Genomic DNA, 9,821 nt, shown 5'->3' with positions numbered 1-9,821 from the left:
TTTAGGACTTATATTAACAAAAACATTCCACTGATATCTGCTTTAAGAACGCTTTTGGAGAACATGACTTCTTCTCTTTTTTCTTCTTAAGACTGATAAACATAGACAGATAAAAATGACACTTCAGAAGATTTTTTTCTTTTGTGAATCTGGCCCCTGGTGAGAAAAAAAAAAGTGTCTGGAGCTAAAATGTCAACAGCACTCAGACTTAATAATCGTTGCACATTGCTGACTCCACAGTCAACAGTCAATCGGCCCAAATAAGATATCTGCCCTGCCCTGCTGACTCCCAACTCCAACATGTATCCGACCTCGGTTTAGTTATTAACCTGGAACTGGAACTTCCCAATGGCTGGCCAGCTGTGAGAGGAGGGAGGGGGGAAAGGGGGGGGGCGATCTTTGACTGTAAGTCTGTCTTGTAACCCTGCAGATCGTTTTTTTTCACATGGAGCCGGGCAGAGATCAGGAATTTCCTGAATACGGAGGGAGTCAGGTCTTTCCAAGCATGACTCTGCAAAGCCTGAGTCACCGTACACACACCAGTGCTGCTCTACAATAGAAACATGACACCGGCTGAGTGTGAGCACGCTTTGTCAGGTCAGGTGTGTGCCGTGTCTCTTCATGCCCTTATCATATCAGAAGTCAAGAAAAAAAAAACTGAAAAACAAAAAGGAGGAGGGGGGAAGGGGAGGGGAGGGGACGGCTTCTGGTATCGACCAGTGCTGCAATGTAAACCACTACAGCTGAAGTGTTTCTGTTTTATTCTTGTTTATACTCTGACTCCACTTTATTTCATTACTCAGATACATTTATCTGACTGCTACCGGTCATTTCTTAGATTTCTGATGTGGACATGAGCTTATAAAATAAATTAACTCTCGGATAATTCAAGAAAAAAGCACTTATTTACCCTCCTGCTGAGATTTTGAGACTGGAAACAGTAGGAAATAGTTCGACTGCCTCTGTGATCTGAACAAAAACTGACATCACGCGGAGAATTATCATTATTCCTGTGTGTTTTGGTTCACGTATGATATAGAACATGTCAATTAGTGGGACTTTAAGACGCTGGTAGGTGGATTTTTTCCTTATCTTCAGACAGAGCCGGCGTCTTTCTGCTGATCTAAGCTGAACTAAAAGTTTTCACCTTTCACCCGTTTGAAAGTTTACCTCCAAAAATCTGGGTGAACTCCTCCTCCAGGCTACTGATGGTCTCTGTTTTAAAGGCTTATCTTAACTAATATATCATCCACAAAGACAGTGCAATAGAAGATTAAACTGATTTATATGAATAACGTTGTATATTTGAACATTTAAATTTGAACTTCTTTGCTCGGAAATTTGCAGGTTAAAAGCCGGTTCCTTTTTAAAAGCGAGCCCTGAGGCTGTGTGTCGTCTTCATCCCGTCAACGAGCATCAGTCTTTAGTATTTTTCACTGGAACTGTTTGTCCTCTCGTCGCTCTCTGACAGTTTTAAATCTACCTGTGACTCATCATGTGAGCTTTCACAACTACACCCTCGTTCTTCCTTCTTCCCTGTAATGGAAGGCGTGACCCAGGGTTCAACACCGGGACCACTCATTGTTCATGTTCAAGGTCAGACAGGTGTCTCCCTATCGTCGTCTCGGTGATTATTAATCGGCTGCTGCCTTTCAGTTTTGTCTCAGCTGTTCAGGAGGGTGAAACTGAAATGTAAACAACATTTAAAGTGTTTTTTTCTGATTAAAAATGTGTGGGGATAAACCGGTTAAATGTTGGGGGAGGTCTGGATTGGATTTTTCTCCGCTGTTTATTTAATTTCTTGCCGAGGCCTCGGGGTAACTATCGTTTGTGATAAAGATAATAATTTGCCTCCTCAACACCTCAGATAATTTGATTTATGTAATGATGATGTGACTTGTTGGGACTTGTACCAAACAAACACGTTCCTTTTGCCTTTGGCGGTAAATGTCCTTAATGTACATCACATATTGATTCCATGTTATGTCACAGGGCTTCAATGAAAAAGCTGCTTTGCATTTAATAAATAATGGACCAAGATTGGTCATTTGAGACTCATTGTATCACCGGAGGATAAAGAGAAAGACAATCTAAACTTCTACAGAGGTTAAAATACATATTTTATCTGACTGTTAAACAAAGTCACGTGAATTCAATCTGAATCTGTACGGTATGCGTATTGTGTACTGGGTACTGTGTACTTTTTATATATTTTGTACTTTTGATGAAGTCTTACTATGGAGTTTTTGCACACAGCTGCCAACTTTAGTCTTTTCTGTCTTTCTTTTGGTTTTGTTTTGAATCTTTATTGTGGTTTGTGTAACATGTATGTGGTGCGCGAGCTGCCAAATGGAATGACCCTTTAAGGGATTAATAAAGTTGTCTTGAATCTTAAAGACAAATGCAACAATTAGAGAGATAGAAAGATGGTAATGGTCTTCCTTCAGCATTAATCATCTCACAACCTTCCAGATTTCTGCTCTGACTCAATTAAACTAGAGATCTGATCAAATGTTACCGTAGTAAAATGGTAAAAGTGCATGAATGCATCAGTGTTCACTCATGGTGTGAGTTATTAAACGTGGCACTGGGTCTTGCTGTCTTGTCCGTATCTTATCTAACATCTGCTCTTCCCAGTGCGGCGGTGGCGGCCTGCGCTGTTGTGTGGAAAAGCACCGTGTTGTTGTTGTGGCTCTCATTAAGCTGCAGTGTCTCAGTCAGAGGCCGGTGTCTCTGGTTTCATCTGTTGAGACATTTCACCCGTGAGCAGTTCCTGTTCCTGTTCCTGTCCCCTCGGCTGCTGCTGTTGAGTACCAACCGTCACACACACACACGCACACACACACACTGATGTAACATATAGTCCCCTCGACTGTCACAGCCTGAGCTCTGTGTGCATGTAGGTCATAAGCGCAAAGACAGAGGTTTGAGCTGGTGCTTCCCCCTTCGAGCGCTTCGAGCTCCCGCATCCTTCCGCTGCTGAACGCAACAAGAAGCAATGACGTCGACATCGCGTCGACATATAGGTCCACATGTAAACAAAGCCTGGCTGACCTGTCAGCCTCACCACAGATGTCACCATGGCGTCCTAGTGCGTGATTGTTGATGTTTTCATCACAGCAACGGCAGGAAAACAAGACATTCTGTTACAACCGCCGTGCGATCGTGAGCGTCACGGTGATTCTGTCTGTGTGAGGACCAACCGCTGCCAAGGAGGTGAAAGGTGGAGCGTCCTCAACGTGAGCACGGCCACATCGTCGACCTGTAGGTGGTGGATTTTGTCATTCCTCTCACCTTCGTCAACGCGCCCTACTTCCTGTTGCATAATCCCTACATGTCAAAGCTCACACATCACTGAAGCCATTGAATCTGGCTGCTGCTGTGTGTGTGTGTCTGTGATTTCATGTGCCAGAGCAACAGCTGAGATGCAAACGCCATATTCTATCTGCTGCAGCGGCTCATCCACCAGCAAAACAAAACAGTGTTGTTTCATTTTTAAAATATTCTCCTGCAGGCTGTCTTACATGCAGTCACAAGATCAGAAGAAGGAAAAAAAAAACAGCCTTTCCCACAGATTTATCTGGATATCGCTGATCCACACTCACATCTGTCCCCTTTTTTCTAGATCAGCTCACGGCTCTCAGGTGGGGCTGCTCTTTTTTTCTAAATTAACCATTACACACCTCATCCATCCCTCCTTCCTTAAAAAAAACACAGTTTACTGTAACAGCCAGGTCAAATTTCACTTCCATAATATTCACAATTTCCGAGGTGCGGTTGTCAAAATAAAACAGGATGTCAGCGCTTAATTGGCCAGTGTGTCAGAGAGTCTAGTAATCTAGGAAAGTTTGAGATGTGAGCTTTGAGGAACAGATCCTTTTAGGCTGAACTTTCTATGATGGAGGAACTCTGGCACCTTGAAACATCAGCAGGGGCGTCTTCCTTCTTCTTACCGTCGTGGTGCCACGGTGAACTACAGAGGTCTGAGTCTTTTTGTTTGGAGGAGCCAGCTTTGTGAACGCGTATCGGTGTCAGATCAGCGTTGGGTTTTATCTGATGAAAACTGCTCTGAATGAGTTTCTTGGTTTGAGGTGGCACTTGGATGACTGAAAGAAAGATAAAACGCTCATCTCTGAAATCTACTGAAGATTGAAGATGGAAAAATGTTATCAGTTCATTCTCTTTCCTTTCCTAAATATAGAGCATAAAATGTCACCTTTTGTTTGGCGGTGGAAAATAAATAACAACGTAAAAACTGTACTTCTCTTAACCTATTTACCTTTACAAGCTGCTGCTCTACCCTCCTAATCCACCACAGACACTCTTAAACTCTGTTAGACTAGATTTATCATCTACTAGTTCCTTGTTACTCAGATATAGATATAATACAAGTAAAGTAATCAGCTTGTAAAATGTGATGCATTGTTATAGATGAAACAATGTAAGAATAAATAAAGTGATTGTTTTTGGTCAACCAGTGTTGCCTCTAATGGAACGGGATTAAAAAAGGGTAATTAATCACCTGTGTAACTGTATATTTACTTTATATTTAATGCTAGATTCTTCATTGAAATGATTACAAATGTGACGTTATGCCATATCGGTCATTACGTTTTGATTGCTTCTCACTGCCATTTATTTTGTCTGCTGGCGCCCTGTAGATATTACACAACTTAATGATCTCTACGAGTTAATATTTAATGGGAATACACGGCTGAATGAAGTTAGTGAGCGTTATCATCGCCACACACGCACACACACGCACACACACACACACACACATACGTCTATCACTGATCTGACCACAGAGATGCCAAGAGAAGGCGTTCCTAAAGAACGGCCCACAGATATAAAGCTACAGAACAATCAATATCATATTCTACAGATTATCAATGACAGGAAAATATTCAAATGTAAACCTTTGGTAATCAACTACATTATTATTCCTGTAAACTTTTTTTTTGTAATTTTATTTCTTGATGCCATTATATGTGCCTACGTCCAAGCACTGACAGTGAAATTATATATATACCTTTTGATGTATCTGTACTATTAATATAATAGGCCTAATAGATTACATGTAACACTAAAGTACATGTTGCAGATAATATCCATGTATTGTTCTTAAATAAAAGTTAAATCCATTTTTTATGGTAATATGGGATGAATTGCATTTTGTTATTGGTACTTTTAAATGAGCAGTATGAAAACTGTCTTTGGCCACTGATCTCCTTTATCAGTACTTTTAAATATTGAAAAATGGACAGAATGACAAGGAATAAAATGTTGCATAATAGTGAAAAATGCTCCTGGAAGTCTGATGTGATGTCACTAAAGGCCTTAAATAAATATATCATATTGCAAAATCATCTAATCTTCACCCATGAGAACATTTTCTGAGTATTTTTAAGCACTTTTGCTGTAAATCTTTACTTGATTAGCTGTGGTCACTGAATAAAATTATCAAAAAGGCTTTCTGATTGATTGCCCTCTTTTGCATTTGTTTGGCAAACATTTCTGTATTAGCGATAAAATCCTTATTTTTAATTATTTTAAACAAGACAAGCTACTAAATCACCATGGTACCACTTAAGTCCCAGGTGGCATGAAACACATTTTACATCTACAACTTAAAGTCATCGACTTCTAATTTATTGAAAACTTAGTGTAAAGTAGAGTTTTACGAGTTTTTAATGATATACGAGTGTATAGATCGATTAATTAATGATCATTACAGTGTTATATCTACGCTCAATAGTTCACTCTGCAGTGGTCTCCATTAAAACTTCACATTATTGACCAATGTTTTGACCTAAACTTTTCTCACACACAAATGTTGCTCTAATAATTAGGAAAACGTTCATTTTGCAAGGAGCGCCTGATGTTACACAAGATCTGGGCAGTGATACTTGCTGTGTAGTGACCGCAAGTCACTTCTGCTAGTCAGTTTTGTGTTTTCACAGTCATCTACAGCAAAAATAGCAGAAGTGAACAGCGATGTCGAAATCTTGGTTCACTTCAAGACAGATCATGTTCTGGTCCGTTTACCGTAGCTCAGGAGGTCTGGCTTCCCGTTACAACCCATGGTCCGGATATCCGTTGTTCCCTTTCACTTAGAGAAGAAACTGTAATCAAACGAGCACAATCAAAGGGTTACCTTTATAAATAAATGTTATACATCTACCTGAAAAGACGACGTGGGTTTGGCTATTTGTGACGACAGACGTTTGACGTTTCAAGGCCCAGACACGTTCGCCATCCTTTGTCGTTGGTCTGGTTCTGAGGGTTTAGGGCGGTCGGTCGGTCAACTTTTTCTTTAAAATCCTAAACAAATACTTAAACACAAACCGTTGGAGAGTCTGGGTGACATGGTTTACTCTACAATGAGGTTAAAATCAACAGGAGGTTTGTTCAAGTTCACTGAATTTGGGGTTTCATGATCATTTGTGACTCAGTCTGAGGGATGAAACAAGATTAGAAAATCAAATATAACCTATTTCAGAAACAGAACCAGATTGGAGCATCGCTGGGTTAAAAATATACCACTTCAATGTTATCTGCGTACAGTTTTTAGTCATGTGCAACTTCCATTTAGTCAGCAAAACATACACACAACGTGTAAAAAAAGAAAAAGAATAGGGGCATTTAAGTAGAAAACAGAACAGGACCCAGAATAGAACCCTGAGGTACTCCACAGTTCAGTTGTGGTCTGGTGCAGAATAACAAAGAGGAAGACACCGGGGCCGTTTAGACCTAGTATTAACGTTTATCTTCAGCGACTCGATCACAAGTGGTCAGCCCCGAGCTACATCTGTTCACACCTCGCGTAAAAATGAGCCTGATTGACCACTTGTGAACTCATCTTATACTTCCCTAAGTGATATGAAAATAAACAAACTGGTATGTGTTTTGTACAGCTTCATAATGAATTGGCTGCGGCCTGTTGGGGTGTGTTGTGTTCACACCTGTACGGCTGTCAGTTTGTGATCGAATCACTGAAGACAGATTTTTAATAAGGTCTGAGCAGCAACACATCAGTTAAAAACAATATACATCTCATAAAACCAACAATCAAGTGTCACCTGTGTCACCAAAACCCAAATTTATCTCGTTCCACTGAGCCACAGAGCTCCAACAGCTGATAGAAACACACCTTTCAGCTGCAGTGTTGCACCAGCTTACTTGCTTGGTAACATGTCTTTTCATTACGGTAAACGCGGTCACTGTGGTTTATCTTGACTCACTGCCAGACACACACCTCTTACTGCTGGCACATCAAACATGAATCAATCCGCAGAGTGAAATAGTTCCCAAAACAAATGCTTTTTATTTTTAATCTCCCATTTGATCGTTTTGAGTTTACTACAGTACTCCACTGTTTTAAGGATAGATACATAGAGATGGACAAACACATTGTTTTAGTCTTTTGATTGCATTTGTTGACTGTATTAAACAGGACTTAATACCACTAGGTTTAGATAGAGGCCTTCCAATAGATGCTGGTGCATTTATTAAAAAACGGTCCTTTTCCACAGCAGGCAGATATTTTTTTGACTTGTCATTGTGGCTGAACAGTCATGCAAAAAGCTCACTGTTCACTCCTGTTTGCATGAGTTTCTCTGTAACTACAGTGATCAGATCTTTTAGGAAGTTACTGAGCCTTAAAAAAAAAAAAAAAATGAAAGTACGTATTTACCAGCTTTTTTTTTTTTAAAGATTCATATCTTTAGTAGGAACCAGTGAGCTTGGGAGTGGTTTCTACAGAGAGAAATGTATTGAAATATGTTGGTTTTTGGTCTTTTCATAAAAAAATACTGTGAAGATCAATAACCTCATCAGTTTATCTGCATTGATAAACGGTGTTACCAATAGTTAATTAAAATAATTACTTTTATAATACAATATAGTTGTAATGTGGTTCCCGTTTTGATGATAAAATTGATTAAAATCAATGTATGAAGCAATTATTATTGTTATGTGCAATGTAATCGTGCAAAGGTCATAATAACAACATTATTCTAATCATGAAATAGTGAGAAATAACCTCAAAATATAGATATTCCTTTTATCACGTGTGACGAAGAAAAGCATCAAGTCTTTACATTCAAAAAGCTTGGAACGACACATTTATTTGACATTTTTACACACAAAATGATGTGATAATTATCAAATTATAAACATTTTTGTAGATTAATTTTCTGCCTGTCCATTAATTGATTAATTGTCCAATGATTGCAGCTCTGCACCAAACAAAATGGACATGCGTCATACGCGTTCCTCTCAAAATCTTTCAACCTTTGTTCAGGGTGAATTTGTTTCGACACTTCTGCATGTTGTGATATTTGTGATGAAAAACAGCAACAAATGTCTTGGGTCAGACAAAGTAAGAAAAAAAAACTACATGGTCCTGTGCCAAGTGTTAAATAAAGCTCGGCTCGTCGTCTTTGGCATCTGACTTTTGTGCCCTTTTAATAATTTAGGAAACAGAAATGAGATGCGTTAATGAAAAAGGTTTTGAGGAACAAACGATTGCTAATTGGCGTCAAACAACATGGACATGACTCAGAGCTACAAAAAAAAAAGAAATTCTTCCATTTCACAACATCTGGAACAGCGTGCACATCAGCAGCATGACAGGTGTGTGTGTGTGCATGCGTGTGTGTTTGTATTGGTTTATCAGAGGAGTTTTTAGGAGGCCAGCTGGCCTTTGGAGGGGGCTGTGATGCAACGAGGAGTTTACGGACAGACACTGCCCATTGACGGTAAAATGTTGAAAGGGGGCCGGACTAAACTTAGAAGAAAAGAGGTCATCCTGTGTGGGAATTTCCCTCTCTCCTGTCAGCATGTGAGCCAGGAGCAGGGAAAAGACGGCGTGGGGCTCAAATAGGAAACACGGGGTCATCAAACACAAAAATGCCTAGAATGTGTGATTGAATATGAGCCAACACTTAAGAGGAGCAGGAACAGGATCGGTGCTGGAAACGGACCCACGGCTGACTGTGTGGCTGACTGAGCTGGATCTTGGAAAGCTCCCATGTTACATAAAGCATGAGCCAGTTTCTGTGATTGTGCTTTTAAAATCTTTGCATACATTCCTTGTTATCTAATCTAAAAATGTACACACATATACATATATATTTCAATTGTGCTCCTTTTGTACACAGTGAGAACTAAAGCCAGAGCACATCCACTCACAGCTATTGTCATATGGAGGATAACAATGTCTTATTTAAAAGTGGGTGTAACATTCTTCAAGTGGTGATGTGTTGGAAAGGGAGGATATTGCACAACAGCTAAACACTAAACTGTTCATCACTGAGTGTGTTGAAACATCCACTGCATTCAAAATATCATCTCTGGCTGCACAAAAACAACATCGTTCACTCTGTTTTTATGTTATTTTGAGGTTGTTTCTTTTTCCACACTGCTGTAGAACCAGCAGAGTTGGGTTTTTCTTTTTTTTTTAGCTCCTCTCTGCTGTTTAATGAAGGGAGAGTTGAATTGTCATGGATCACCTATACGAATCCCACCGTGCTCCCTTTTTTTTCTGTTTGTCTCTTTATCACCTCTGTCTGGGGTTTTGCTTGCTCGTGACAGATAGGTTTCACATTGTGCACACAGTTTGAAATGCAGTCCGAGGGCTTGGTAAATTCCACCGCAAACCAATTGTCCGACTTATCTATCATGTCTGGTGTGTAACCCACTTTGTGTCACTCCCAAGTCTTAACTTCTACATTTTTTTTAACTTGGAGGGCTGGAGGAGGTTTGCTTTAGGATTATTCATATCTCTGCAGCTCTGTGGCTGTTCAAGTGTGACCTGA

The sequence above is a fragment of the Trachurus trachurus genome (genome assembly GCF_905171665.1).
Source record: "Trachurus trachurus genome assembly, chromosome: 7".
In the NCBI taxonomy this organism is placed as follows: Eukaryota; Metazoa; Chordata; class Actinopteri; order Carangiformes; family Carangidae; genus Trachurus; species Trachurus trachurus.
The sequence above is the reverse complement of the archived record's forward strand: the minus strand, read 5'-3'. Positions refer to the sequence as shown.